The 27,767-nt window shown below is 45.8% G+C and overlaps 1 protein-coding gene across 2 annotated transcripts in view; it reads left to right on the forward strand.

Moving 5' to 3' along the window:
- Window positions 1-7,530: 7,530 nt before the first annotated feature.
- Window positions 7,531-27,767, forward strand: part of FAM110B (family with sequence similarity 110 member B) — a 110,450-nt gene continuing 90,213 nt past the window's right edge. For both annotated transcript variants that reach the window (XM_068162439.1, XM_068162438.1), the window contains exon 1: window positions 7,531-7,616. The gene's annotated coding sequence lies outside the window, so the exon portion shown is untranslated. The remainder of the gene's footprint in view (window positions 7,617-27,767) is intronic.

Consider the following 27,767-nt stretch of genomic DNA (forward strand, 5'->3'; position numbering starts at 1 on the left):
TAACCTTATAGCTCAGCCTTTGATTAAGACCTTAGCTTCTCACATTAGTGTGTTTCTTCAGCTGCAAAGTACTTCAGTATCACTGGGCCTGTTCTCAGAAAGTGGTTCAAACACACCAGATACCATGAGCTACACATTATGATTAATTCATCTTTATTTTCACATATCACAGTTGTTTAAATGACAAGTTATTCATTTCCACATATAGCTCACTTCACACTCATCTTTTAGTGTTCCTTCTCCTTAAACTGTTCCCAAGATCCTTGTAAAGCTGACCCTCTTTTGTGAGAACAGAAAAAGTGCACACAACTCCAGCAGGGGCTACAGCAAGCTTGCTCTCAGGAAAACAAACACCACTGTCTGGATTAATACTTCACCAGCACAAACCATTTTCAGTTCTTGAGAGCTAGGTGCATTGTTCTGTCCCTTCCCCTATGTGTTTCTGAGCTAGTTCTGCACCTCACACAGCAACTGGAATAAAAATAGATCTGCTTTAATAACAGTGAGACCCTGAAATCAGAACTCACAGCTTCTGATTAGATTCTGACAACCACTCCATATCTCAGCTGGCTTGAGTGCTACTCAGTCACACCAGGCAATATTGACCCATCTCTCTTGATCTTGGATTTCCTAGCTCCTGGTAATTAAAGGAGAAAGCCATGCAACAGGCAATAAAGGACTTCCATAGTGACTCTCCTGTAGTGTTTACTGCGTGCTACAGGAACTGCTGGATCTTTCTCATCTCCCTTTCCAATGCAGCCTTCCCTGATAGCATCACTCCCCACGCTGGCTTGATTAGCTGAAGAGAAGAAACTCCTGCCTTGGTATTCCAGAGCTGTAGCAGCCAGAGACCTGCAGGCAGATGGGAACACAGAAGTAGGGTGAAGGCTTTTTCCAGGGAGGAACTCTGCCTCAGAGTTTAGTGTCACTACATTATCTATCTGTTCCTGATTCTGTCCTCTGTGCCTTTCCCTACTGGGGTCAGGAGTGTGCTCTTACATTCCTCTGTACAATAAGCAGAAATGTGATGCTCTGTGGTTTTAGTCCCTGTAATGAGAACAAGGCAGCTCTCCTCACACAGAGAATTTGTAATTATACACAACTATATTGTGTTCCTGGCAGCTAATTAGAACTCTCTGTTGAAATGGCATTACTTTATTACAGATCATTAACATAAAATGTCAAAATTAGCATGATAGATGGTGTTGGGTTTTTTTTAGTAGGAACAAATGGGCTCACTTTTGTCAGTGAAATGTACAAAATGACAGCACTTCAGATACCTGTATCTTAACTGCTGTTCAGGAGGTATGGTCACAGGATTTGCCATATCAGAGGGACTTTCCCCTTTCAAAAATGCCAGTGACTATCCATTTTGTCTTCTGTGTGTTATATGCAGATTAAACAAAACCCAAAAATCATCAAATGCCACAGGGGGGCCTGAAATTATAGTGTCAAGCTCACATTTCACCCTGTATTCTAAAAGCACAGGGCACATATTAACTAATTTACTCTCCTCTTCTGTGAACTACTATTATTAGCATATTCCCCACAGTTAAACCCAGGCAAGGAATTAAAGTGAATTCCCCCTGGCCAGCCAGTAAGTAAAATGCTGGTGCTGGGATGAGGACACAGGGCTGAAACATCAGGATATCACATACACTTCTCACTCGTGGGTTGAGCTGAGCACATGGACAATAAATGACCTGTCATTAGTGGCAAGGTGTTTTGCAATGGTGAGTACACACATGGAGAGCAAGCAGGATGCTCAGAGATGTAACTAAAAGTTTCTTACTACTTATAAGAGGTTCAGGGCTAACCTAAGTGTATAATCACTATATAATGTTGTTGTAATTTTTGTTTACTGGAGCAATGAAGGTAATCACTCTTGGCATGCATTTATGTGCAAGGTATGAATGTTTGTAAACCAGATAACAAGCACATTTCTCATCAGAGGGGCTGTAGGAGGCATTAGTGAATCCAAGCCAGAGTTCCCAAGGTACCTGCTCCCTCACAATATTATGATGTTGGCAACGTATGAAACTGATGTGAGGGTAACATTCCCCTGGCAGCATACTAAATATGCTGCAAGACACATAACCAATGGATATAATTTGCAAATGTGGATGGAGAATCAGTCTTGACAGCTTTGTTTACAGAGGCAGGCAGCTATTTGCTGAGAGCAGATATGACATGCTATTCATCTTGCTGCTGCTAAGCCAAAGGGATTGCCACCATGATAACAAACTGTTAGATTTGATTGTTGGAATGCTTATGCAATGCTGGTAATAAAGGCTGTTTAAAAGCATATCTCGTTTGTTCTTGGGCAATCAGATGGTATTTCTTATAATTTTCCTGGGGCACTTAAAAGGAGAAACCTAATTAAAGAACTGCTATCTGTCTGGCTCAGCTTTAATGGGGCTGTGTTCTCTTAGTGGGTGTATGTAGGGAAAAGGAGCAGACACATCTTTATTTCCCTGCTTGCATGGGTTGAGGCAGGATGTCAAATGATGTAGTTGCAGCCTCCACCCTGCAGTTCCTCTGTTTCAGCTGGGGTTAGCTCCACACAACTTCTGAAACCAGAAAGTACACACAACCCTAACAATCTCCTAAGTAAAGCCCAAGGTGATAGCAGAGAAAAAAGACAGGAACAAAACTAAAGCCTTGGGCTGGATCTGAAATAAAACCAAGTTCAAGTTGACAAGAATGAAGTGGCAGAGGGAAGACATCAGTGAGTCCTTGCAGGTAGTGCTGAGACATTCAGGGAGCTAAGAAAGGGAGGTTCTGCCCCTTGTAGGCAGTGCTGAGACATTCAGGGAGCTAAGAAAGGGGAGTTCTGCCCCTTGTAGGTAGTGCTGAGACATTCAGGGAGCTAAGAAAGGGGAGTTCTGCCCCTTGTAGGCAGTGCTGAGACATTCAGGGAGCTAAGAAAGGGGGGTTCTGCCCCTTGTAGGTAGTGCTGAGACATTCAGGGAGCTAAGAAAGGGGAGTTCTGCCCCTTGTAGGCAGTGCTGAGACATTCAGGGAGCTAAGAAAGGGAGGTTCTGCCCCTTGTAGGTAGTACTGAGACATTCAGGGAGCTAAGAAAGGGGAGTTCTGCCCCTTGTAGGTAGTGCTGAGACATTCAGGGAGCTAAGAAAGGGGAGTTCTGCCCCTTGTAGGCAGTGCTGAGACATTCAGGGAGCTAAGAAAGGGGGGTTCTGCCCCTTGTAGGTAGTGCTGAGACATTCAGGGAGCTAAGAAAGGGAGGTTCTGCCCCTTGTAGGTAGTGCTGAGACATTCAGGGAGCTAAGAAAGAGGGGTTATGGCCCTTGTAGGTAGTGCTGAGACATTCAGGGAGCTAAGAAAGGGGGGCTCTGCCTTGCCTTTGAGCACCAGGAGAATGGGTCAGCAAGAGGAATGCATTTGTCATCAGCCCCCTGCTTCAAACATTATAGAAAACACTGTGCACTCCTAAAGACCTGCAGCCTTGCAGCTCCCAGCAGCATGCTGCTCACACATTTTCTGCAGAGCTTGTTATTAAAATTAAAAAAAGAAGGATTAACATACTGCCCAGTGCACAAATATGGGCCCAGAGTGAACTGCAGCACCCTGTTTGCACATGCCTCGCTCATGGATTTAACCAAGGAGAAGTACACTAAAGTACTTGGTGGTGTAGCTGCTGCACATTACAGCTTGGCTCCTTACTGAAGGCTAATGCTGACCTCCCTTCACACCTCCTGGTCAGCAGACTGGAAGGACTCATGAGTAAATACATCCCGCAGAGGTAGGGGCAGGGAGGAAAGCTACACCATTCGGTGCTTGAGTTGCTGTGGCTAATTCAGCCTGAGTGCCGTGGTAATTCAGGCAGCAGCCTGCGTTTTGAACTGAGTATTGATCATTACATGGAAGTTTACACAAGCAGGACAAATCCAAACCCCAAACATTCTGCAGCCAGGCTCCCCAGAGCAAGACAGAGGGAGATGAGCTGCTTTGCTCTCAGCTGTTCTTGCTCACAGTTAGAGGTGATGTTGTGAATAGCACGTACTGTGCCCAAATACAGCTGAAACTCTGAATTCAAGCAGACCTTGGGTTTAGAAGCAGCTGTGAGACGGAGACTCACAGTTAATGGCAGCTTCAAGTTGCATGAACAATAACAACAGATTGTTTAAGGTGGACAGAGCTTCACCCTCGTGTTGTGCTGCACTGTAACGGGACCTTGGGAACCTGTGTTAATTAACAGAACTTTAAGTAGTGTCAGCTGATTCTGAGTACTGCTACAGATCAGAGCAATGAAAGCTTTATTCTACTTATTGTATGGATGTGGATTTAGGAAGAGTTGTGATCAATAAGTGGGGTTTAAAACTTTTGTGTCCCAAAAACCTTTTGAAAGCTGGGAAAATATTTTAATGGACTGACAAGATCAATGCACTTCATAATAACCTGCTCCTAGCAGAGCACAGAAAAGACATGTCTGGAATGGGGTAATTTGATGTTCATTTCCAGAGGTTCTTGGCTTACTTCCAGACAACACAATTTCTTATGCATGCTTTATTCTACTCCTATTGAGCAGTCTTGTTGAATTAGATAATCTTAATCACGTGTTTGTCCTGCCTTAGATGTTATTTATAAATCAGGGGTTATGGTGCCTCAAAATGTAAAGAGTTGTGTTCAAGGATAATCACTTAATGTGCCCTTAAACATCATCCTGGGGCCAGGGTGCTGGTTTTGTGAAAGGGATCTGGAATGTGAAGAAGTCCCTGGGTGTTCCTGATCAGCTCAGGTCTGCAGCTTGTCTTGCAGCTGAGGGATCTCTAGCCACTGCTTCAGTGTGTTGGTTATTTATCTGAGGCAGAGGCTAGGCTGTCACTGGTCTTGATGGTGAGAAAGAAAAGATCATACTTTAGTAGCTAAATGAAAAAGGTGAGACATTAATTGGATTGCTCTATGCTTCTTCCCAGAGGCACCAGCTGGACAGTGTGGCATAATTTAATAGAGTGATCCAGCAGGTGATGCCTGGGTGAGAATAACTTACCAGTTAGTAGTATAAGGAACAACTCCATAGAAAGGGCCAAACAGAAAAGCTATCCACATGCCCAGGCTTTAACAGCTGCTTGCATATTCATCTGGAATTAAAATATTCCTTTTTTTGACCAGGAATAAGAAAATCTTCTGGCCCAAACTGGTCATCTAATGTTTCACATAGAAGGCGGTGAGCAGCATTTGCCTATTCCTCCCTCTTCCACAGACTTCTAGCGTAAAGAACGAAGGGCAAAATGCACCTCCTGTGAAAGGTGGCCACACAAGGTGGGGTGCCTGTGCACTGACCACAGCACAAAGGAGCACCCCACCATGTGGCAGGAGCTGGTGGTTGGCTTCTGTCCACAAGGAATGATGCAGAGAGCAGGTCTTGGCAGTACCAAGGATATATGATGCAGCTTATCTCTGTAGCACATGGGCTTTACTTAAGGCTGCCTGATGGATAGGCAGGCTCCTCCACATTTATTACCTTGCTTTATATCTTCAGACTTTCTCCCCCTCCACAGCACTCAGGAGGACATCAATTCCACTTTATTTTTTAAACTTAAAAATGAAAACAAAAATTTATCTGCAAGCCCTACCATGGCTCCATGAGTTAAGCTTCAAATCACCGACTTTTCTTTCCCATTCCCAGGAATGCTTGCAGGAAGCAGAAGGTCCATGTTAATAACGTGGAAGAGCCCGAGCACTGCAGGTTCTCCTCCTTCCTCACACACCTATGCCTTGCAACAGGCACCTTCTGCACAGATAACTTCCAGGTAATAACTAGAGGAGCTGATAAAGCACCTGTTTCTCAAGAGCATGCCAAAGCAACTTGGTCTAGCACCAACCTCAAGGAGCTGGCTTAGCACCAAAGCACCTTCTACTACCCTGTCCCTTACAGCCTGGGAAGCAGAGCTGTGGGCAAAGTGAGGACTCCCAGATGGGATCTTTGAACTGCTGAGGCTTAATGAATTAGGAGAATGAGCTTTGGAGGGAGGCTGCTTTGGCAAGGAGCTTCTCAGTTTGTGCCTGGTCTTGATAACTCTAGCATAGGCTACTTTAGTTCCTGCTTTCTTAAAGGGTCACTTGTAGACACATGGTCCCCTAGGCTGAATTATTTTGTTCATCTCATCTCTATACAAATGACTGAAGTCCAACTACTCATCAGAGAAGACTTTGTACAAGTTCTTTTGTATGTATGTCAATTTCTGCTGAGATGTGAATGAAGGGAAACTCTCTCCACTCTGCTGTTTTAACTGGTGTGACATGATGACATGTGTACAGGTCTTGGGAGGAAGGAACAGCTGAGTGATCTGGGGTTGTTCAGCCTGGAGAAAAGAAGGCTGAGGGGAGACCTCATTGCTCTCTGTAGCTCCCTGAAAGGAGGTTGGAGCCACGTGGGGGGCAGTCTCTTCTTCTAAAGGACCAAGAGAACATGGGTTCAAGTTGCAGTAGGTGAAGCTCACTTGGACATTAGGAAAAATGTCTTCCCCAAAAAGGTTGTCAAGCCCTGGAACAGGCTACCCAAGGCAGGGGTGGAGTTGCTATCCCTGGAAGAGTTTAAAAGCTGTATAGGTGTGGTACTGAGGGGCAAGGATCAGTGGTGACCAGGCAGTGCTCGGTTAATGGTTGGACTTGATGATCCAAAAGGTCTCTTTCAACCAAAACGATTGAGTACCTGAACTGAAGGACTGGAGTCAGTAAGATGGAGATTTATAGGATGAGCAATGGAGTACTGTGGCAAAACCTGCACTTTGGGAAGGTACCTCAGTGATCAGCAAACTAGATTTGTAGATCACTATGCACATGAGGAGCAACCTTTGGAAGAAAATCCGTGCACCACCACAGGCAATGCGATAAAGGTGTATCTGAAATTAATTCCTTGATGGTGCTTGGTGGCTGCCAAGTGCAGAATACAGAGAAACTGATCTTCATGATCCCTTCTACCTTCTGCAATAAAAAACCTCAAACACCTTAATTTAACAGGAGTCACCAGGCAGCTCCTGAGGCACGGCCAGGCAGCTGCAGGCTGAGCGTAGCGCTGGATGCCCAGCAGCGTTTGGCACTGGCGGAGGTGCGTGGGGGTTTCATCACAGACCCAAATTAACCCCAGTGAAGTTGCCCCGCGTCTGCCAGCGCCGGAGGCACAACCCTGGGGTGGGAACAGCGTCCAGCATTGCGCCCCCCGCGCTGCTCGCTCTCCCTCCCCTCCCTCCCTGGGCGCCTCTCGGCCGAACAAAGGCGGCAGCAGCGGATCCCTTTTGTGCAGCGCGGGAAAGGGCGAGGGGCGAACCCGCCCGCCCGGGGCTCCCCGCCCCACCAGCCGGGCCCGTTGGCGCTGGGCGGACCCCGCAGCTCCGGCCCCCGCGCCCGGCTCGGCAGCGTGTCGGGAGGAAGCGCCGGCTGCGCGGAGGGCGGGCGGGCAGGCAGCTGCCAGGCGCTCGGCTCCCCCCGCCCCTCCGTCTCCTCCCCTCCGCCGCCGATCCTCCGCCCGATCCTCCGCCCCCTCCTCGTCCTCCTCCTCGCGGCGGTGGCGGCTGCTTTCTCGGCCCCGGCTCTTCCCCGCGGCTTCTCCTCGCTCCTCTCCGGGAGGCTCCAGCGCCGCGCTGGCGAGGACGGTAAGGGCGGCAGCTGGATGCTGGGCCGGGCCGGCCGCTGCTCCGGTGCATGGCGGGCCCCGGCGTTGAACGCGGCGCCGTCCCGCAGCCGATCCCCGGCTTGCTGCCGGCGGCCCCTGGCAGGAACCCCCACAGCCGGCCCCGGAGGGCACCTGGCGAGCGGCCGGCGGCGTGGGCGCGGGTGCGGGGCTGTCGGTGCCCCGGGGACGGGTGGGGGGCTCGCCCCCGCCGGGCGCTGCGGCAGGAGCCGCCCTGCCTAGTTCTGCCCTGCCCTGCGCCGAGGGTCGGTGGGGCGGGCGGCTCCCTCCGGTGATAGAGAGCGGCTCCCATGGGGTGGACACCGCGGGTGGGTGCCTGGGGCTGGTCGGGCTTAGTGCTCCTGCCTTTGGGGGCGGCGATTCTACAGCTCCCAGCCTGCGAGCAGGTCGGCAGCGGGGCGGGCAGAGCGGTTTGGCTCCTATGAAATTCCTCACTAATGTCAGGGGAAAACATATGGCTCAGGAGAAAGCGGCTGGAAATGATAGCTGCTGGACTAACTGCTCTGAGCCGTTGCCCCCGAGCCGGTGTGAAGTGTGAGCTTGCTCCCCGGGGTGCCCTGTCGGGGAGGACGCGGGGCCGAGCACATGGTCGCCTCCCCGGGGACCGCCCTCGCCCGGCTCCGGGTCCGCTCCGCATCTGTCACAGCAGCGGCTGGGATCGGGCCTGCCCGCGCTTGCTTTCGGGGCACAGTGCGCTCTGACCTAAAGCAAACTTCAGGTGGGAGGCGGGAGAGGCTTATCCAAGACGAAGTTTACTTAAAAATGCATTTCCCCCCCTTCTTGTTCCCTTACTCGGACAAGGCATCTCTGCAAGGAAGGGAGAGCAAAGGACTTATTCATGGCTTAGGGTCCGATACGAATATGGCAGCTCACAGGGCAGTGAAGAAGGTTAAAACTTTCAGAGACCTGGCACTGGCAAATTAACATCTCCACTGAATCGGAGCATTGAGTTTTCTGAACTTCATGGTCATTTGCAATGTTGATCCTTGCTTGTCTTTAAAGTCTGCAGTTACTGTCTCCAGATATGTGGGGATGAAACATCTCCTTTGTGTTTAAAATGACAATGCTCTTGTGTTTTGCAAGCAGCAAGGCAACTTTTTTCTTTAATGTAGGCCTTTTTATCGCTTAGCTTGTACTTGCTGTGTTGGTAAATCTGCCACTGATTTGTTGGGTGTGTTTGCAAAGGTCACTTGAGTTCAGATGCTTTTTTTTCTGTAAGATGCCTGTATGGTTTTGATGTGATGCCGGGGTCAGGTTTGCCGTGTATCATCTATTTCACATGCATACTTCTGTGCCATAAGAGCCATGCTTTCTAAAGCAGCTTGTCCCTGGTTCTGCCCACAAAGCCCAGCTGGCTGGTGGTGGTGTGCAGGAGGTGCACAGCCTGGCTTGTGTCTGATGTTAAGTGTCCTACTTAGTTAAAAATGTTGAGAGCTCTAAAAGGGTCAGTGTAATCCATACCACACGTGCGCTCAACTGACCTAGAATTAACAAGATAAAACACTTTAAAGTCATTCTGGAGTTAAAGGTGGCACATTAGTTCCTCATGTGTGACTAACAGAGTTAATTGTCTTTTTATGTGGCCAGTGCCGTGCTCCAGAGTTCAGAGGGTGGCTGAACCCAAAGTCTTGCATTGAGAGGGAATGGTTTGAAGCTTGAGGGGGGTAAAATTAGACTAGAGATTAGGACAAAATTCTTTACAGTGAGGGTGCTAAGACACTGAAACAGGTTGCTAAGAGAAGTTGTGGAGGAGTTCAAAGCCAGGGTGGATGAGGCTTTGAGCAAGCTGGTCTAGTGGGAAGTGTCCCTGTCCCTGGCAAGGGGGGGTGGAACTAAGTGACCTTTAAGGTCCCTTCCAACCTAAACCATTCTGTGACTCTATGAATTGAACCTGCTAGACCAGTCCTGGGAACAGAAGGCACCAGCAGCATGAATGTGCTCCTTGGGGAGATGTACTTGTTGGTGACAGTGGCCAAAGGGAGGTGAGTGCAGAGACCACCAGCAGTCCTTCAGAGACAGCAGGCAGCCCTTGACATGATGTGGGGCAACTGGAGCTGACTGAGCTGTACGCCCTGCCAGGCTTCTTTTGTAGGTGCTTTGGAAACGTAGTGTCAGTTTCCAGTTTCCCTTCTGCGGGTTGCAGCCTCTGAGCAGGAGGTAGCAGGCAGGTGCTTGTGCACCACAGTGTAGGTAGAGGTATACCAGGAATGTGGTGGTTAGTGTGATTTACTGCCTCGATGGAGCTGATAGCCTACGTAGCATGTTCTTGCTGTTGCACAGAAGGCCTGGACCGCCCTCATGCCAGTGCAGCCATGTGAAGAAAATGGTATCACAAACTCAAGTTGAGAGAAATGGCGTTCTGCAGATTCGTGTGGAGGTCATTCACTGTCACTTTGCCACAGCAGCTCTCTCTGTGTCCTACTGTAGCACCTGACCATCAGCACCATCCTTCCTTCCACCTCACGGGCTTGTGGTGAACACACTGTAGATGTCAGATCTCAAATTGTTGCTGCAGGCACTTAATACGGGTTCAGTCTTCCAGGGGATGGGAGATGGTTTTGTGTTAAAGGTTAGCGTTATCCTCCAAAGTCTGGAGGGTTAATATTGATTTAGTGAGGCAAAACTGAGTCAACTTGCGAGGTGTAGCCTTGCAAACGTGTTCTGGTTGCTCAGAGCTCAAGAGCACCTTTGAGGTACTAGGAGGAATGTGTTCCTCAAGTGTGCTTTTGTAGGGATGTTTTCCAGTGGAGACAGTTGATTGGAAATCAGTCCATGAAATATCAGAGGGTCAATTTTATCCATTAATTGGAGAGGAATGCAGGGTAAATAAAGGTTTGTGATTGAACTCTGGGTGAGTAATGTCTCTGGTCTCTCCATGGCTGACACTGGGTCTTGCTTTCCACTGCCAGAATCTGGCTCCATTCCACACAGCCTTAAGCACATGTGTTGATTAACCACAAGTTCGTTACTTTAAATTAAACTGAGGCATGTGTATGTCAGCTACAAAGCGGTTCGATTTCAAGAATACTTTGTTTTAGCAGGGCAAGAAGAGCTAGTTTGTGAAGTCCACAGGGCTGAAGGGATGTGGAGTTAGAGGCTTTAAAAAAAAAAGGAAAAGGCTTGGTCTGCCTTAAGTGAAAGGTACAACAGCTGCTTGGAAACTGCATGTTAAGGAGGAGGAAAAGCTTGCCAAGTGGGGCTTTAGACCTTGCTGCAAGAATAAGATACTGCAAGTTACCAGAAAACCTATAAGGAATGAGGTGAAGGAGGGGATTGATCATCAGAGGAGGAACTGCAGGGGTAGCACATGAATTGGCAAAAGCAATGCATGAAGAAATTTAAGATGAAGAGGGGGAAAAAAGAAGTAAAGGAGAAGAGAACTTGGCTATGATGTTGTGGGGACCAGAGTGTAGTTGAAAAATGTGTCTAATACTTCCAAAGTCAGCAGTTGTGACCAGTTTTAGATAGAGGTGAGGGTTTGAAGGTGGGAGAAAGGGTGCCAAAGAGGAATGGCCAGAATAAATGTCTTATGCCTGCTTCCAGATCTAAGACAGGCTGTGGAATCAAAGGGTCTGAAAGGAGTTTGCACAGGACAGTGGAGCCAGGTTAAAAAATGAAAGGATTGGTTGTTATGGAATGTAATGGTTGTGATAGCAACATAGGAAAAGAAGTGTACTTGCATTTATTTTAAAGGCAGAAGAGAAGAAAATCTTCATGCATTTTCCTCTGATCTCAATACTATTCAAGGATTTAGAGCAAATTTGGAATGGAAAAAGTAATTAAGTATACAAAGATAAGTGGAAAACAGGATAAAATGCATCATGGCTTTGCCACAATTAGGTCATGGAAGACTAAAGTCGCATTATTACTGGTTAAGTACTGAATATCCTAGACAAAAGGAGCAGAAGGGTTCAGTTTGATATACACCATGGCAGGCATGACACTGAAAATGACTAAACTGGAAGTATGGGGCTTGACTGAAGAATGGTGAGGTGTCTCTTGAAGGAGAAATTGTGACTGTCAGCATGTGAATGAAGGAATCACTGCTCTGAGTTGGCAATAGTGGAGGGCTGGTTTTCTCACTGCCCTGTACAGGCTCACTCTGCGCTGAGGATGATTGCTGATGAGGCAAAGATAGGAACTCAGTCAGCAGCGAGTGGGGTTGGATTATTGCACAGGAAGAGCTGAATGCCTGTGATGACTGAAGCAACAGGAATGAGAGGAAGTTAAATAGCTCTAAAAGTGAAGTTATCTACTGAGTGATTATTAACAACACATCTGCTATCAGCTGGCAAGTCATCCTTTAAAACAGGCCTGGAGGAAAAGGCCTGAATGGCATGATCTGACTGATGGTGAGCATGAAATGAAAGCTCTCAGGAAGAGCTCTTCAGCAGAGACGGGCAACCTATTCTGCAAGGCATTTGGGAGACTTCATGTCAAACACTGCACAGAGGTCTGGTCACCTGGGTATAGAAAATACTGAGTGGAATGTGGACAGGGACATGCAGGCTGCAGAGAGGATGGAGTGTGATGGAGTTAGATGAGAGACCAAAACTTAACCTGCGCTGGGCTTTGTGGCTTAGTAATGGCAGAGAGGGGAGATAGCAGCTGCTTATAAATCCCCTGGGGCAAATTCTTGGGGAGGAGGAAGGGTCATAAACTGAAAGCTCATCTGTAGTTCTGGATTTAAAAACATGGCATCCAGGAGGGGTGGTTTGGTGGCTTGTTGAATGTGTGTACATGGGGAATTCAAAACGGGTTCCCTAAGTGTCAGATTTTCGAGCTGTAGTTGGTGTTTGTTTGCATGTGGCTGTTAGGGAAATGGGCAGCTCAGGTGACTCAAGCTACCATAGCTTTATCAACTTTTTATACTTCAATCTTCACTGCTAGTCAAGAGAAATAGAAAATGCTTCAGCAAAAGAGGTGTAATGAGCAGAAAAAGTTATTTTTGGGTGGTGTGTGTTGTCCAGCCACTTGATGGTGCCTGCAATAGATGACAATTGAAAAACCACATTCATGGCATTAGTAGCTGCTGCTTTTTCTTCTCAGTGCATAATGGAATCAAGTCTAACCCATCAAATATTAAAGATAACCGCAAATTAATATATGTGGGACAGAAAATGCATAAATGGACATGCAGGCTGGAGGTCAGGATGGGTGACTTGAACCCATAAATAAATAAAAGGATTATGCTCTCCTTTTGTGTGTGCTTGTATCTGTCTGCCTGATTTCATGCTCTCTGATCTTAGAAGTGCTTGTGGCACTGGCTGCATCCTCATGTTCCAGGCTCAATGGAGTTGTTTTGCAGGTGTAGTACCTAGCCTGGTGCGTGTGGTTTGAAGGCTACACTATGCTGACTTCATAGAATCATAGACTGGTCTGGTATGGAAGGGACCTCCAAAGGCCATCTAGTCCAACCCCCTCTGCTGTAAGCAGGGGCATACTCAACCGGATCAGGTTGCCCAGGGCCCTGTTGAGGCTCAGACGTGATTTGATTGTTGCTAAAGCATCAGGGTCTGTCCATTTGCAAGCTCTCCTGTAGCTGGGCTTTGTGTGCCGGCTCAAACTTCTGGAGGTGTCAAGGTGACTTCAGAAAGGAGGAAGGAGGTGTGTCATCTCTGTGACTGAATCTTGGGAAGAATCCTTAAAAAGACAATGAGGTGCTTGGAGAGTGTTTTCCATCAAAGCAAGACCAGCGTCTTCATGTTGCCTGATGTCCCTTTGGTTTGAATTTATAAAGCAGGTGTCTTCCTTCCTCAGAAGCAATCCAGTTGCAAACTCCTTTCCAGCACAGTTTAATTAAAAATCTGAAGTATTAAATTTTAGGTGTTTACTTTGCCTGTATGTTTTTGCTTCAGAGGGGAGCTGTGTAATCAGCTCAGTGTCTCAGCATCCCCCCACAGGAAATAAACGGAAAGAGATTGTGTTGAGCCATCAAAAGAATAATTGAACAATCCCAGGGAAAATTGAATTTATTGTCTTGGTAGCTTTTAGCATGTGTTACTAGGCTAGCTTATTGTGATTTTTCATTGGCTCTTCTTGCCCCTTTCTATGATTGTTGGGTGTATCACTGAAAAAGATGAGAGCAGGGCTCTGCTCTGCGTTTGTGCAGCGGCTTTTGCTGGGCGGCCTTCAGGTTCCAGATGTTAATGGATGAGGTGGAAAAGTGATTTCAGATTCACAATGGGAGAGATTCAGCCCGTATTCAAACAAGTGCCTAGCAAATCAGGGAGCAGAGTGCTTGTTCTCCTGGTGCTTTGCTGTGTTCTTTAGAAAGAAAATCGCTCAAATAATTTCCTGTTACAATTGGAGGTCTTGGAAAAGTCTGCCTGAAGAAATGGGAGGAAATGTTTTAATACTTTATTGGGCAGGGAAGATAACAGCAGCAGCCAGTATTGTCTGCAGCTGAAGCAAATGGGAAGGAATAGCCTTCATCTTGTTAATAAGGCAAGGAACTGTCTGTTTGTGGTGAGCATGGTCAGACTGGGAAGCAGAGAAATGGACTGAAGCAAGGAGCTGGTGGTTAAAGAGATGGAGGTGGAACCTGGAACGTGCATACCTGAAAGCAAATGTGATTGAGAAAGTGAGAGTTGTGGAAAGCTTGAATGAACAAACTGGTGACGAGGGAAATGAGGGAGAAATGCTTACATATTACACATGAACTCAGTGTGCACATTAACTGGTGTCCAAATTGGATTGGAAAGCTCATGTTTTATTCATGGCTGTGATGTAACTGTGGGATATCTATTAGCTCCTTGGGGTTGAACTGTTTGGAAAAGCACATTTTGCATGAAGAGAGAGGTTACAGCGGGGGAAGGAACAAAGCAGAACCTCAGAGCAAACTGCAGGAGAACCTTTTAGATGTGAGAATCTGTAAATTGCATGGTGTCTTGCATAATTTCAAAACCAAGCACAAGAAAAGAATTGTGGACAGGAGGAGGAGAGAAAGGATGTTCTACGCCTTTCCCAGTGGTTTAACTTTCAGGTATCCACATGGGTTTGTGCACATAGGAGCTGAAGGAGTGTCCCTGTGCTGTGTAAGGACCTTTGGTAACAGTCTTCCTCCACTGCCCAGTGCCTCTCCGTGGTATTAGACAGCTCTGTTTTAAATAACTACCCAAATTCATGAGTGGACCCTGACCTTTGGATTTGTGATGACCTTTGCCATGTTGTCCTTCTCTATTTGACAAGTGCACGTTACCATTTGGGGGAGGTCAGGGGGCCACTAGCAACCAAACAGTTTCTTGGGTCTCTCTATGGATATATTCAGCTTGAACTGGGATGGAGGAGAATCAGTTAGTAGTTGGGTGAAGCACTTTTGAGATGGTGATGATAATATGAATTTTATTTGTACTTCATATATATATCTATATCTATCTAAAAAACAATGTTGCTGTTGTCATCTATTTGACAGACTTATTTCTCCTGTCCACCCCCACTGGCTTCTTAAAAAATACCTTAATTAAGAACATTTTGTTATTCCCCATGTGTGCACATCAAGACTACATTTAGAGAGAATTCAAATATAATAGTAAGCTTTGCAAATTAGTCATGTAAGTACAAGTAGCGAAAATGTGAGAGATTTCACTTGCAGGTTGTTTTTAATGGCAAGATTGTTGTTATCTCTGGTGTTTTGCCTTTCTGAGCTGTGATGTTACTGAAGTGTGTGGCTCTGGAGTTCTCCCAGTGGGTCTGAGGGAGCTGGGGTTGTTCAGTCTGGAGGAGAGAAGGCTGAGGGGAGACCTCATTGCTCTCTACAACTACCTGAAGGGAGGTTGTAGCCAGGTGGGGGTTGGTCTCTTCTCCCAGGCAACCAGCACCAGAACAAGAGGACACAATCTCAAGCTGCAGCAGGGGCAGGTTTAGGCTGGAGGAGAGGAGAAAGTTCTTCACTGAGAGAGTTGTTAGGCATTGGAATGTGCTGCCCAGGGAGGTGGTGGAGTCACCATCCCTGGAGGCGTTCAAGAGGGGACTGGATGTGGTACTTGGTGCTATGGTTCAGTAGTTATGAGGTGTTGGGTGACAGGCTGGACTTGATGATCTTTGAGGTCTTTTCCAACCTTATTGATTCTATGAAATATTTCTCCACTGAAAGGGTTCTCAAACATTGGAATGGTCTGCTCAGGGCAGTGGTAGTCCCCAGCCCTGGGGGCGTTCAAGCAGCCCGTGGTCCTGGTGCTTAGGAACATGGTTTAGTGTTGACCCTTCAGTGCTAGGTCAAAAGTTGGACTGGATCTTGAAGCTCTCTTTCAGCCAGGTATATTCTGCGTGGTTCTGTGGTTTGGGATATTGAATGAGAATTGCAGGGAGTGACAATCTTGAATGGCTTTAAATGCTAGGCAGTGTGAGTGGGGCTTGGATTGCTTTTGCTCTGTTCGGATTGGATGCTTTTTCACTGAAGATGACTTGTTGGACTTCTTGACACAAAAATGGACACAACTTCCTGATAAATCTAGTGATGCCATTCATTAATGTTGCCAGTCAAAAACTTGAATCCCAGTTCCACAGCATGTGAGACTTCTGTGATGTTTTTGTATAGATCCTTGGGAGGTGTTTGCAGATGTGACGTTCTGCTCACTCAAGAGTGCCTGAAAGACCTTCAGACACGCTGTGGTGAAGGATTTCAGATGGTTTGAGTAGCTTTTACTTTATTTATTGTTACTGTGCTGTCCACATGTTGCAACATGTGCTGTGCAGGCTCATGAGGTTGCTCCTTTTGTAGTTTTGGGTCCTGTTTCAGTACCTGAAATTATTTATTGGGCTGAGTTTCAGAAGCTCTAGCTGAAGGGAAACCTCAAGATCTTTCTGCATTGAAAGCCACACATTTCAGGTATTTTTTTCCCCCCCCTTTTTCCCTATTTGCTGAACTGTGAGAAAAAGAAGAAGTTGACTCCAGTGAAGCCCAGCATATAGGAATGCACAGTGTAAGCACTTCAATTTGGAGAGAAAATGTTGTTTTTCTCTAATCTTCACTGTAGGAATTTGAGGTGCTCACTTGTGATTGCAATAGACAAATTTGTTTATTTAGGAGAAAAAAAGTTTCTGTGTTTTCCCCCCTTTTTTCCCCTCCCCTGATGGCCTGCTTATTATAGCAAATTAGTGCTATCACAGTTTCTATTTTAGGGCTGAGATATCTCCTTTTTTCCTGTTTTAATTTGAAAGATGATCACTGTCATCTCTCTCTTCCTTCCCTCTCCATCCCCCTTAAAACAAAACAAACCCTTCAGCCCTGAAAGAAAAGTGTCTTTGTTTTAACATTTGTTCTATGAAATTGCTTAAATCCTTTGGGAAAAGCTTTCCTCTCACAGGAAGAGAGGGGGGGAAAAAAACCCAACCACCACCAACCCACCCTCCTAAAGCCAAACCCAGCAAGTCAGCTACCAGGCATCACAATGTTTTGCTATCTGGCTAGTAGCAGATTGCATAAAAGAAGCCATTTCTCATCTTAATGAATGAAAAGTGCAATTGCAGAAGTGCACACAAATAGGCATATGGTTTTCACTCAGCACGTGTAAGATGGGGAACATTCAGGGTACAGATTTGCTATACACCTTTCATAGGGCTTCTTTGGGCTGTTGCTGCTGGGAGTGGAATTTTAAATGGGATCTTTCAAGGCTCTGAAAGATGAGGGGAAAAACAACTGCTCTCTGCAGTTCTGATTTTTTAACTGTTGAAAATATTTAGTCCTAAAAATCTCTTGGTTTTACATCTTTTACATACTTTTAAACTGTGTTCTGATCCTATGGCTCCAGCTGTGAAGCCTGGTGCACTAGGCAGATTGTGAATTACCCTCCTCTGATCTAGGAACCTTTCACCTGACAGCAAATACGGCTTAAATGAGTGAATGAACCATAAAGACCAAGAACTACTTGAAATACCTCACCCTGTTAATTTGTCTGCATGGGTTTTATGCAGAAAGCCTATTAAAGAGCAGGAGTGCTGATGAGGTAGAACAAAATTATTGCAGCAGACTTTCCCCCAGATGTACTGCAAATGCAAAATTGAGTCAGTGGCCTACTGTTCTCCATGGTTTGTGTTATTATGTGGGCTGGAGTGATCAAGGATGAAGGAGAATTTTCCCAAGTAAATGCTGAATGTGAATGAAAACCTAGAGGCCTCCCTTAATGCCAGAATGTAAGGATTTATTTTCTGCAGAGTGGGAAATCAGACACTGAACTGAAGCAGGGGTATAGGACTGTCCTCCAGGAAAGCTTTTTAAGTGTTACATGGAGAATTTGGAGTTGTGGCTTCCCTGGGATCCAGTGGTGCCTTGCATGGTATCTCCTGATGCTTTGGGCAGCTCTGGGACTTTGCTTGGTTGACAGTGCCTCTGTGCCTTGCATTGTTGCTGTCCCCAAGGCCCATGAACGTTTATAGCAAGCACTGGGCTTTGATATGTTCACAACCTGTGCAGCCTCTAGCACATTTTGCTGTGACATGGCTGTGTCCTCACACCTGGCTTGTCCACAGCATGAGGGTGAGCACATTTATCTCTCTGTGGCTTTACTTTTCTACCCTAACCTTGTAGGTACACTTTGCTTGGCCTTCTGGCGCCCAGGAGGGGAACTGTGCACTCCGCCATGCCTTCTGGAGTAGTGTCCTTACCACCCATAGAGAGGCATGCACAGAGATGATTGTATGGAATGTTCACCTTATAGCTAAAACATTCTTAAAGTGCTCTTCATGAAGACTAGACCAAAGAATTACAGGCTTTGGAGAGACAGAAGCTGAATTAAGTTGTGCTTTGCTGGCTAAGCGGTATTAAAGTTTTCATTACTTGGCCTAAAATGGAATAGGCAGAAGCTGTAGGGAGAGGCCCTGTCCTCCAGCTATGGTTGGTTTAATAAAAGAAAGGATTTCTCTTTCTAAACTCTCATTATCTAAGAATTACTGTGGGGGTATCAAATGATGCTGTCGAGATTGTTGCAATCAACTGATTTGATTTCCATATTGCTTCTGGATGGCTGGTACTGAAAAGGCTTTTTATAAGGTGCTCTGCCCCCAGTATGAAATCAGGACCTTGCACTCTTCCTCCTCCTCCAAATGCTTTACTGCATGGTGTGGGCTGCACTGCACAGCCAGGGAGTAGAGAGGGATGTTTGCCTCCTGTGCTCTCGTTAATACCAATCTAATGCTGCTAATGACTGGGCTTGCTTTACTGCTGAATGATGGCATAGTCTGATCAGAGGAGACTGAGCTGTAGAGTGGAAGAGCTGCCACCCTACAGACCTGTGCTTGCTCTCCCAGAACCTTTGGTGTCCCCTTTTTGCTGCAGGGCCAAAACATTCTCCTTGAAACCTCTTTCCTGTGGGTGTTACAGCCGGGGTGGGACAAAGTGGAGACTGAAGGGACAGACGTCAGGAAAGTCTTGGCAGTGTTTGCACCTAATAGTTGTGCTGTGGCTTAGGAGTGGACGTGGTTAGTCTTAGAGTGCTGCAGCCTGGTAGCATGTCACCCATTGCTGTGGGCTAAGTTTGAGGAAATAGAGGTAGATTTAGACTCAGTGGGTAGAAGGTAGAATGCTTTTTTACTGAGGCTGCTGAAACCCTGGCCCGGGCTGCCCAGAGCGATGCCCCATCCCTGGAAGCATTCCAGGTTGTCAGGTTGGTTGGGGCTCTGAACAATCTACTCTAGCTCAAGATGTCCCTGCTTACTGCAAGATGAGCTTTAAGGATCCCTTTCAACCCAAACTTTTCTATGAATTGCAGTGTGAATCAGACAGGAAGGCAGGGAGACTCTTTGTGTTACGGCACTTGTGATACAGATACTGTCTAATGCAAAGTTAGCTGCTGTGATGTTCCAGTCTTTCTGCTATGTCTTTTCCCATGCCTAGAACTTCCACTAATTTGAAGCTGAATTTCTAATGAGAAACAAAACCTGTTCCTTAATCAGTGTGATTTGCTTTCATGGAGCACTTCATTCAACTTACTGCAAATTATGAAAGCAGTCTGAAAATGAAGTCAGCTGTCCTTAATGCTGAACCAGACTGTAGAGTGCTAGCAAGCCCTGTGAAGTCCTCCTTCAAAGCAGTCTAATTTAGTGCCATAATATACTGAGCTGAAAGGAGCAATAAAATAGTTCTCCACTTAGTCCTGGAGCTGCAGCACTGGATTTACTCCTCTTTCCTTAATGCCTTTCTCCTCTTCTTTTAGGCAATATATAGAATGCTGAGCTTCGTCCTGGCCTGCATCAGGAATAGTGTGGCCAGCAGGAGCAGGGAAGTCATTGTGCCCCTGGACTCAGCACTGGCTAGGCTACACCTTGAGTCCTGTGTCCAGTTCTGGGCCCCTCAGTTTAAGAAGGACTTTGAGACACTTGAACGTGTCCAGAGAAGGTCAGCGAGGCTGGAGAGTGGTCTGGAGCACAGCCCTGTGAGGAGAGGCTGGGGGAGCTGGGATTGTTTAACCTGGAGAAGAGGAGGCTCAGGGGAGACCTTCTTGCTGTCTACAACTACCTGAAGGGAGATTGTAGCCTGGAGAGGGGGTTGGTCTCTTCTCCCAGGCATCCAGCACCAGAACAGGAGGACACAGTCTCAAGCTGCACCAGGGGAAGTTTAAGCTGGAGGTGAGGAGAAAGTTCTTCCCAGAGAGAGTTGTTGGCCATTGGAATGTACTGCCCAAGGGAGGTGGTGGAGTCACCATCCCTGGAGGCGTTCAAGAGGGGATTGGATGTGGCACTTGAAGCCATGGTTTAGTAGTCATGAGGTCTTGACTTGAGGTTGGACTTGATGATCCTTGAGGTCTTTTCCAACCTTATTGATTCTATGATTCTAAAATCCACTCTAAGTGTACTTAGAATAATTGATATATTGGAGCTGAGAAGATATCCTTATCTTCTTCTGTGGAACAGTCATGTGGATACAACTTTTTTTGTTGTTGTTTTCCCTTGTTTGAAGCTGTTTTGCAGAGTTACAGGGAGCTATGCAGACCTTCCCAGACAGGGACTTTTCTGAAGTCAGTGTCAGAGCTCCCCTGGAAAGATTGCAGTCTCTGACTGAGATATGCCTCCCTTCAGTTCTGTTTATCTTGTTCATCAAGTCCAACAGCTCTTGCATTTATTATCCATGATCAGCTACCTCATTGACATGACAGTTAATAAAAATATAAATGAGAATGTAAGAGATTCTGTGGTTGCCACCCTATAAACTTCACTGGCACCTCTAGGGAGTATTCTCTGAGGATAAGAGGCTGGTGAGGAGGCTATGGAGGAGGGAATTACAGTGCTGGAGTATGGCTGGGTTAGTCCTGGCTACTGTGCTTTGTACATCTGAAGGTTGCTGAGAAAGAAGCGAGTGTGCCATTGGGTTGCTGTCCAGCATCTCTTTCTGGGTTTAATATTGGCTTTGATCAGAGCTTCACAGCCTTTGGCAGCTTAAAGTGTAGGAGCACTCCCTTCCCTTACTGAGAAACTGCAGAGCAAACCTCCTTAATTGTTCTCAGTTACATGGTGGCTTTTGTTTTAACCAGATCTTGCCTGACTTGGGAAGAAAAGGGTTCTTCATGAGAGCAATATTTCACATGGATAAAACATACAATGAAAATGTAAAATACATTTTATTTCAGATGATTTAAAAGCAGATTTCAAACCCAATTAAAGTTATCTTGAGCTCTATATCATTGGTCTTCAGCCTGAATGTGTATGAAAGGCAAAAGGGTGGGAAATGCAGATGTCTGGTTTATTGTGTTTGCTTATAAAATGCTACCAACTAGTCACAAGGGGAAAAGATTGACATTAAGTACTGCCTTGCTGGCTCTGTTGTTACTTTTCTGTTGCTCTAAGTGGTTTTCTTTTTCATTTAGAATTATCTTCTAGCAATCCCTAGTAGGTGTGTTTAAAGAAGCCATTAATGCTCCAGTTCTGATGGCTGCAGTGCTTTCACCTTTATGCTAATGTATGCAGATGAACAGGTCAGGACTCGACCTATATAATAAAAATGCCTTAATTTACTCCTGTGTACATTCCAGGGTGTGGGTGTTTAAATAAGAGGGGGAAAAAAGGAGATGAGCTGGTGCCTGGTGCAGTAACTGTAGCTGGAGACTGGTGCCTGTGAAAGGAGTGCAGTTGTCAAAATAGCCACCATCTGATGATGCTTTTCCTGTTCCCTGCTCTAAAAAAAGCTCATGGAGACACATCTGCAGCAAGGCAGAGGCAGTGCCCACCCTGGGCAGGCTTTCCACAGTCATCCATTTGGTCTTGATGGCAGGATGTGTGTTGGGCTTGTCCTTGCAGCAGGGTGTGCCCCCGGGAAGTGCCTCAGCTCCTTGCTGCACCCCAGGTCCAGGCTTCCTGTGGTAGCCCACGGTACATGGCCCGGCCTGGCAACCCCCTTGGGCTGGGTCTTGGAGTTAGACCACAGGGTCTACCTAGCCATCCCTTCTGGATCCTTTGGTGTCCCCTACTTAATGGTTCTGTGAGAGGTGCTCAGTGGAGAGCCAGAGCTGACTTCAAGAGCTGATGTGCCAGGAGCCCAGCTGTGCACAGCACTCACAGGTTGTAGTTAAGGTTTTCTATTGTAGGTAGAGAGAAAGTAGCAATCACATAAACCACTGTGAGACTGCACCACACAAGGTTCCCAGGAAAATGTGCATGCCTGAGACCAGGAAAAGGAGTTGGACAAGGTCTGTCAATTACACCACTGACTGGGACCTGCAGTGTTCCTCAGCATTCAAGAAACATTATGTAGATGGAGTCATCTTGGAGACAAAGGGCTGAATCCTCCTCCTCATCCCCTGACATATTTGTCCTAACATGATGGTGTCCACATGTACACACCCAGAAATAATGTTCTTTGTTTAAAAGTCCTAAATATTTCTGTAGGGATCTGATCTAATCTTCTAGATGAACTTTCCCTTTCTGCAGCTGGTTTGGCATGGATCTGGGGAAACAGTTACTGTACATGAGCTGAGTCCGAAGGAGAAGTATTGCTCCTCTGAGGACTGTTAGCTATGGTAGGAACGTAGCCCTTAGTGGTGGGGCTGGGCTCAAATTCATGTCCTGCCCTGGGCTTCAGAGAAGTTGTCTATGAACCCTGGGCTGTGGTGTTGCTCCCCCATGTCTTGTGAAAGATGCTGAACAGGCTGAACAGGCTGACCATGCAGTGTGAGGTGGGCACCCAGTGAAATACATTCCCTAGGTCTCTCTCTGGGGTATCTCTCCTAAATTACATCAAATGCTTTTGCTTTTCACTTGCTCTCTGTCCTCCAGGATGCTTTGTCTGGAAGTATTTACTTGTAGAAGCTCTTACTGATGGGATGAGTAACACCTATGAGAAAAGAGTTACACAGGGAAGAGGTTATTTTGAGATATTTGGCTTATCTGGAGGGCTACCAAGAGCTGGGAAGTGCAAAATAGCTGTGGATTCTTTCTTCCCCCTCCAAAAAAATCACACCACTTCTCAAACTAAACTCTTCTGCCTTCAAGTGGGGGGAATCCTTCTTCCACAGTAGTGATTCCCAAATCAAATGTTCCTAGTTGAGCTAAGAATAAAATGCTTTTTAAATGCAATCATTTCAGAGCCTGCCTTTGAGAAGGAAGGAATTTAGTCTTCTTTTTAGAGACTTGATTCTCTTTATAGGCTGTAATGACTTTGCTTTTCAAAGGCAAACCCGAGGATTGCAATTGAAGCCGCTCTGTTGCGGTTCTGACTCGATTTTATGCAGGATAAAGCTGTTTAGCATTTAATACACTAAACTGTTTGAAAGGATAAGTTCTATAATTACCATGAACTTTTAAATAACCATTACTGTGAGTGCTGGATTGTCAGCAGCAGCACACTATAATAACATCCAGAAATTAGCAGATACGAAATAACTTTCTGAGCCTCTCCTCTTAGCAAGCTGAGAATCAAAGATGTGGCTTTGTAAGGAGGGAAATGGTTGCAGATACAGTCAGGTCTTTTGAAGATTTCTGTTTGCTGTTCTTGTTTACCACTCTTCCCATATCTCAATTATGTAAAAGTCTTCAGTTTAGAAGCTGAAGTGCTGTTTTATATCTCCAAGTGTCTTTTAATATCAACTGGGTGCCAGCTTTTAGGAGCTCGTTATCTTGCCTGTGACAGTTTCGTCATAGCTCAAATATGGCAGCTGCAGTCTGATGGCTTTAAAATAGTAATGAACACGATAAAATTCTTTGTAGACTTAGTAAAACTATCCTGTGGCTTCATTTCTGACAAGCAAGAGTGCATATGGTGGATGGAGACAAGCAAGTTCTCCCTTGCTCCTGTTGGTGGACTGCCGGTGACTTCAGGCAGGAGAAGTACCCAGTGGTAGAATATGCAGTGACATTAAACAGTGCTGATAGCAATCAGCTTCTCATGTATGCTTGAGGGGAAAGAAAATAGCCTGCAAACATATCCACTTCCCAGTGTGAGACTGGGCTTTAATTACTGTCAGTGTTGGCTACAAGTGGGGTAGGAGTTGAACCCTGTTTATGGGTAAATCTTCCCAAGTTAATTTGTCCTCTGCTTAAAAAGAGAAGCAGCACCAAAAAGCAAAAGGAAAATGGCTCTTGCTGCTTTGGTATTTCAACTTCTATGACAGAATGGTTTAGGACTGGAATCAGTAGTTTCAGCCTCAATGGGAAATGGAGACTTCTCCAAGCTGCTGCCCTGGAAGGTTATCTTGTTCTTGGTGGTTCTCCTTGTTTATTGCACTCTATAATCGCAGGATTTAGGAGCCTCTCCCCATGCACTTTTTAATAGTGACCCAGATTTTCCATGAAGCTAAGTGTGTCCATGGACTCCTGAATAGCTGATGTTCCTTTAGCTCCCAGGTGCACTAGCAGAGCTCCTGGTTAGATACCAGGAATTCCTGAGGTCCTGAGCCCAGCTGGAAGTTTCCTGCTGTAGCACCTCATGTAATGTGTTGCGGTGTAAAAGCATCAGAAAAGATTGAATGAGGCAGAAGGAAATGGTATTTAAAAATTAACTTTTACTAGCCATTTAGCAGCAGATAAATTATGCTGGCTTTTAAGGTTATTCCATTATTAGGGGCACACTGTTGTGCTTGAAGGATTCCTCCTTGCTTTATGAAGGTCTTTACCAAGCGCTTAGACCTCATCAGATAATGCAGGAATTTACAGAAAGGTAATGCAGAGTTCATGGAGGGGTGGGGTGGCAGAGCTGTGTCAGTTTGAACTGGGTTTTGTATGTTTCCCACCAGAGATGTATTTTTTCCTGTTTTCTTGAGCTCTTTTTTTTTCCCACACTATCCAGTCCCTTCCCAGGAATGCTGGGTTGGAGTGTACATGTGTCACATCCAGGTATCCTTCTGGCAAGTGATTATTGCTTGGTTTTGAGGAAGGCAGATACTCCACTCCCTAAGCCCAAAAGAAACATTTCTCAGACAAAACTTGATCTCTTTGTAAGCATTTTAAAACCCTGCCTGTGTATTGCAGGTGCATGCCCAGACCACATGCTGCCTGGTTACCACTACTTCTGTGGACAGAAGGATTAGAGTAGAGTTTCAGCCTTAATCCTGGGTTTCCTGTGCAGATTCACATTACAGTTTTATTCCTCTTTAGTTGCATGTGTATTAAAGAGCATGTTTCTATTTGTATTGCTCAAAAAAACCCCACCAAATAAAACAAACAAAAGACCCCAAGCCAACAAAACCCAAACCCAACCAAACAAAAAAAGCCCTAAAACCCCAAAACCAACCAAACAAAACCATCACCACCACCACCACAAACACAAAAAACCCAACCAAAACCAAACCAAGCCAAAAAGCCCAAACCAAACAACCTCTCCCCACCCCACCAGACACTAAGAGCCTTTTGTTTTGTTGCTTTTTTAATTGTATTGATGAACTATGATGATGATGAACTATGTAAAGATTCAGACTGGATGTGAGGAGGAAGTTCTTCCCCATGAGAGTGGTGAAGCCCTGGAATGGGTTGTCCAGGGAGGTGGTTGAGGCCCTGTCCCTGGAGGTGTTTAAGAGCAGGCTGGATGAGGCTCTGGGCAGCCTGATCTAGTGTGGGGTGTCCCTGCCCATGGCAGGGGGGTTGGAACTAGATCAGTATCAGTATCACTAAGGTTGGAAGAGACCTCAAAGATCATCGAGTCCAACCTGTCACCACAGACCTCATGACTAGAGTAGGGAGGACACCACTGTGCACTGCAGGCTTGAAGATGATCCTTGTGGTCCCTTCCAACCCTGACTGATATTATGATACCATGATTTCTGCCCTTTCCCCCCACCCCTACTCCTCACAGGGTGGTAATTAGTGATCTGCTACGCAAATTCTCGCAGTAAAAACAATTGGTTGCCTGTTAATTAAAACTAAATGATTGAAACAACCTGAGTCTGGAATTGCTAAGTATCTAAACCATTTAAGATCTGTGGTCTTATTTTTTTGGGTTGGTTTTCAGTGAATGCCTTAGTCTGCTTTTTGTGTTGCTTTTAAATGCCACAGTAAATATGTGGGTTTTTTTTCTTAGGTGCAGAATGACACCCTACAATAAAAAACCTGCAGCTTTTGACTGCCTCAGGGGCTTGAACTGACCTTCAGAATTTTTGAAGTGTGTGTGGGGGGGGAAAAGAATCATTTGATCACTTTTTTTGGATAATGGCCTCACCTTTTGAGTTTATATAATCTCTGTGTGCTTTGCACAAATTGAACTGCATCTCAAATTTAATGCTGGCCAAAAGGCTGTGACTGGCTTTAAAAGTTGTTAAAGTTGACTAGGGTTTAAATGTTGGTAAAAGATTCTTTTCTCCTTGTGCAGTTCCTCCTGTTTATCATCAAAATAGTTGTATTTAGGGAGCTGTTTAAAGCAGCATCATGGAATGGTTTGGGTTGGGAGGGATCTGTAAAGGTCATCTAGACCAACGCCCCTGCAGTCAGCAAGGACATCTTCAACTAGAGTAGGTTGCTCAGGGCCCTGTTCAACCTGACTTGGAAGGTTTCCAGGGGTGGGGTGTTTGCCACCTCTCTGGGCAACCTGAGCCAGTGTTTCACCATGCTCAGATACAGGGAATTTTTTTTGCAGAGGTCTAAATCTCTCCTCTATTACTTTGAAACCATTACCCCTTGTCCTGTTGTAACAGGCCCCATTACAAAATCTGTCCCTGTTTTTTTTCTCATCAGCCCCTTGAAGTACTGAAAGGCCACAAGAAGGTTTCCCTGGAGCCTTCCCTTCTCCAGGCTGAACAGCCCCAGCTCCCTCAGCCTGTCCTCATAGGGGAGGTGTCCCACACTGAAGGAGCTGTGAGCTTCCCCTATGCATGGGAGGGAAGGGAATTCTTCCATCTCTGATCCATCTATTTGTGATCTGCTGCTGCTGTTCAGAGGCCTAAAAATATACTGGATTCCATTTTAAAAAGAAGATGGACTATATTTCACTGTAGGAACAATGTTTTGGGTACTTTAGGCAGGAGAATAGCTGTTGAATAAAAATGCCTACATAAAGTCTGCCGTTGGCAAGCCTCGGAGACAAATCAATTTGTTTCCTATACAATCCTGTGTTACCCTTTTTATTTATTTATTTCCTTAATTTTATTTCTCATAGAAGCTCAGCAATAAGCCTTGAGCAGAGAATAAGTTCTTTATCCTGTCTGGTTTGTGTCTATTTCATCGTTTTAAATCTGTTTAAGTAGTGCAACAAATTTGGGCTTACCGCCATGGAAGTTAGGCTTGCTGAAGGAGGCTGGGAGAAGGAAAAATGGGGGAATTCATGGTTTTTTGCATTAGGTATGATTAGCTGGCACTAAGATTACATGTGTCATGTGTTTCTTTTCAGTTTCTGACCTCATGGGTGCAAGGAAGTTAGAATAGAATAGAATTAACCAGGTTGGAAGAGACCTTGGAGATCATCGAGTCCAACCTATCACCCAACACCATCTAATCAACTAAACCATGGCACCAAATATCCCATCTCAAGTCTCTTCCTAAACACCTCCAGTGATGGCAACTCCACCTCCCTGGGCAGGATATTCCAATGGCCAATCTCTCTTTCTGGGAAGAATTTCTTCCTAACACCCAGCACAGGTTTTGTGCATATTTGTCTATTGGAAGTAAAGTATTCTCAGCTCATGGACTTCCCTCTTACCACTCAGAACTGTTGTAGGTGGTTATTGTTCCATGTGCCTGTTTATATTTTAGTGTGGTTTTA

Source organism: Melanerpes formicivorus, unplaced genomic scaffold, assembly GCF_026170545.1.
Source record: "Melanerpes formicivorus ecotype bairdi unplaced genomic scaffold, bMelFor1.0.p_v2 SCAF_65, whole genome shotgun sequence".
NCBI lineage: Eukaryota > Metazoa > Chordata > Aves > Piciformes > Picidae > Melanerpes > Melanerpes formicivorus.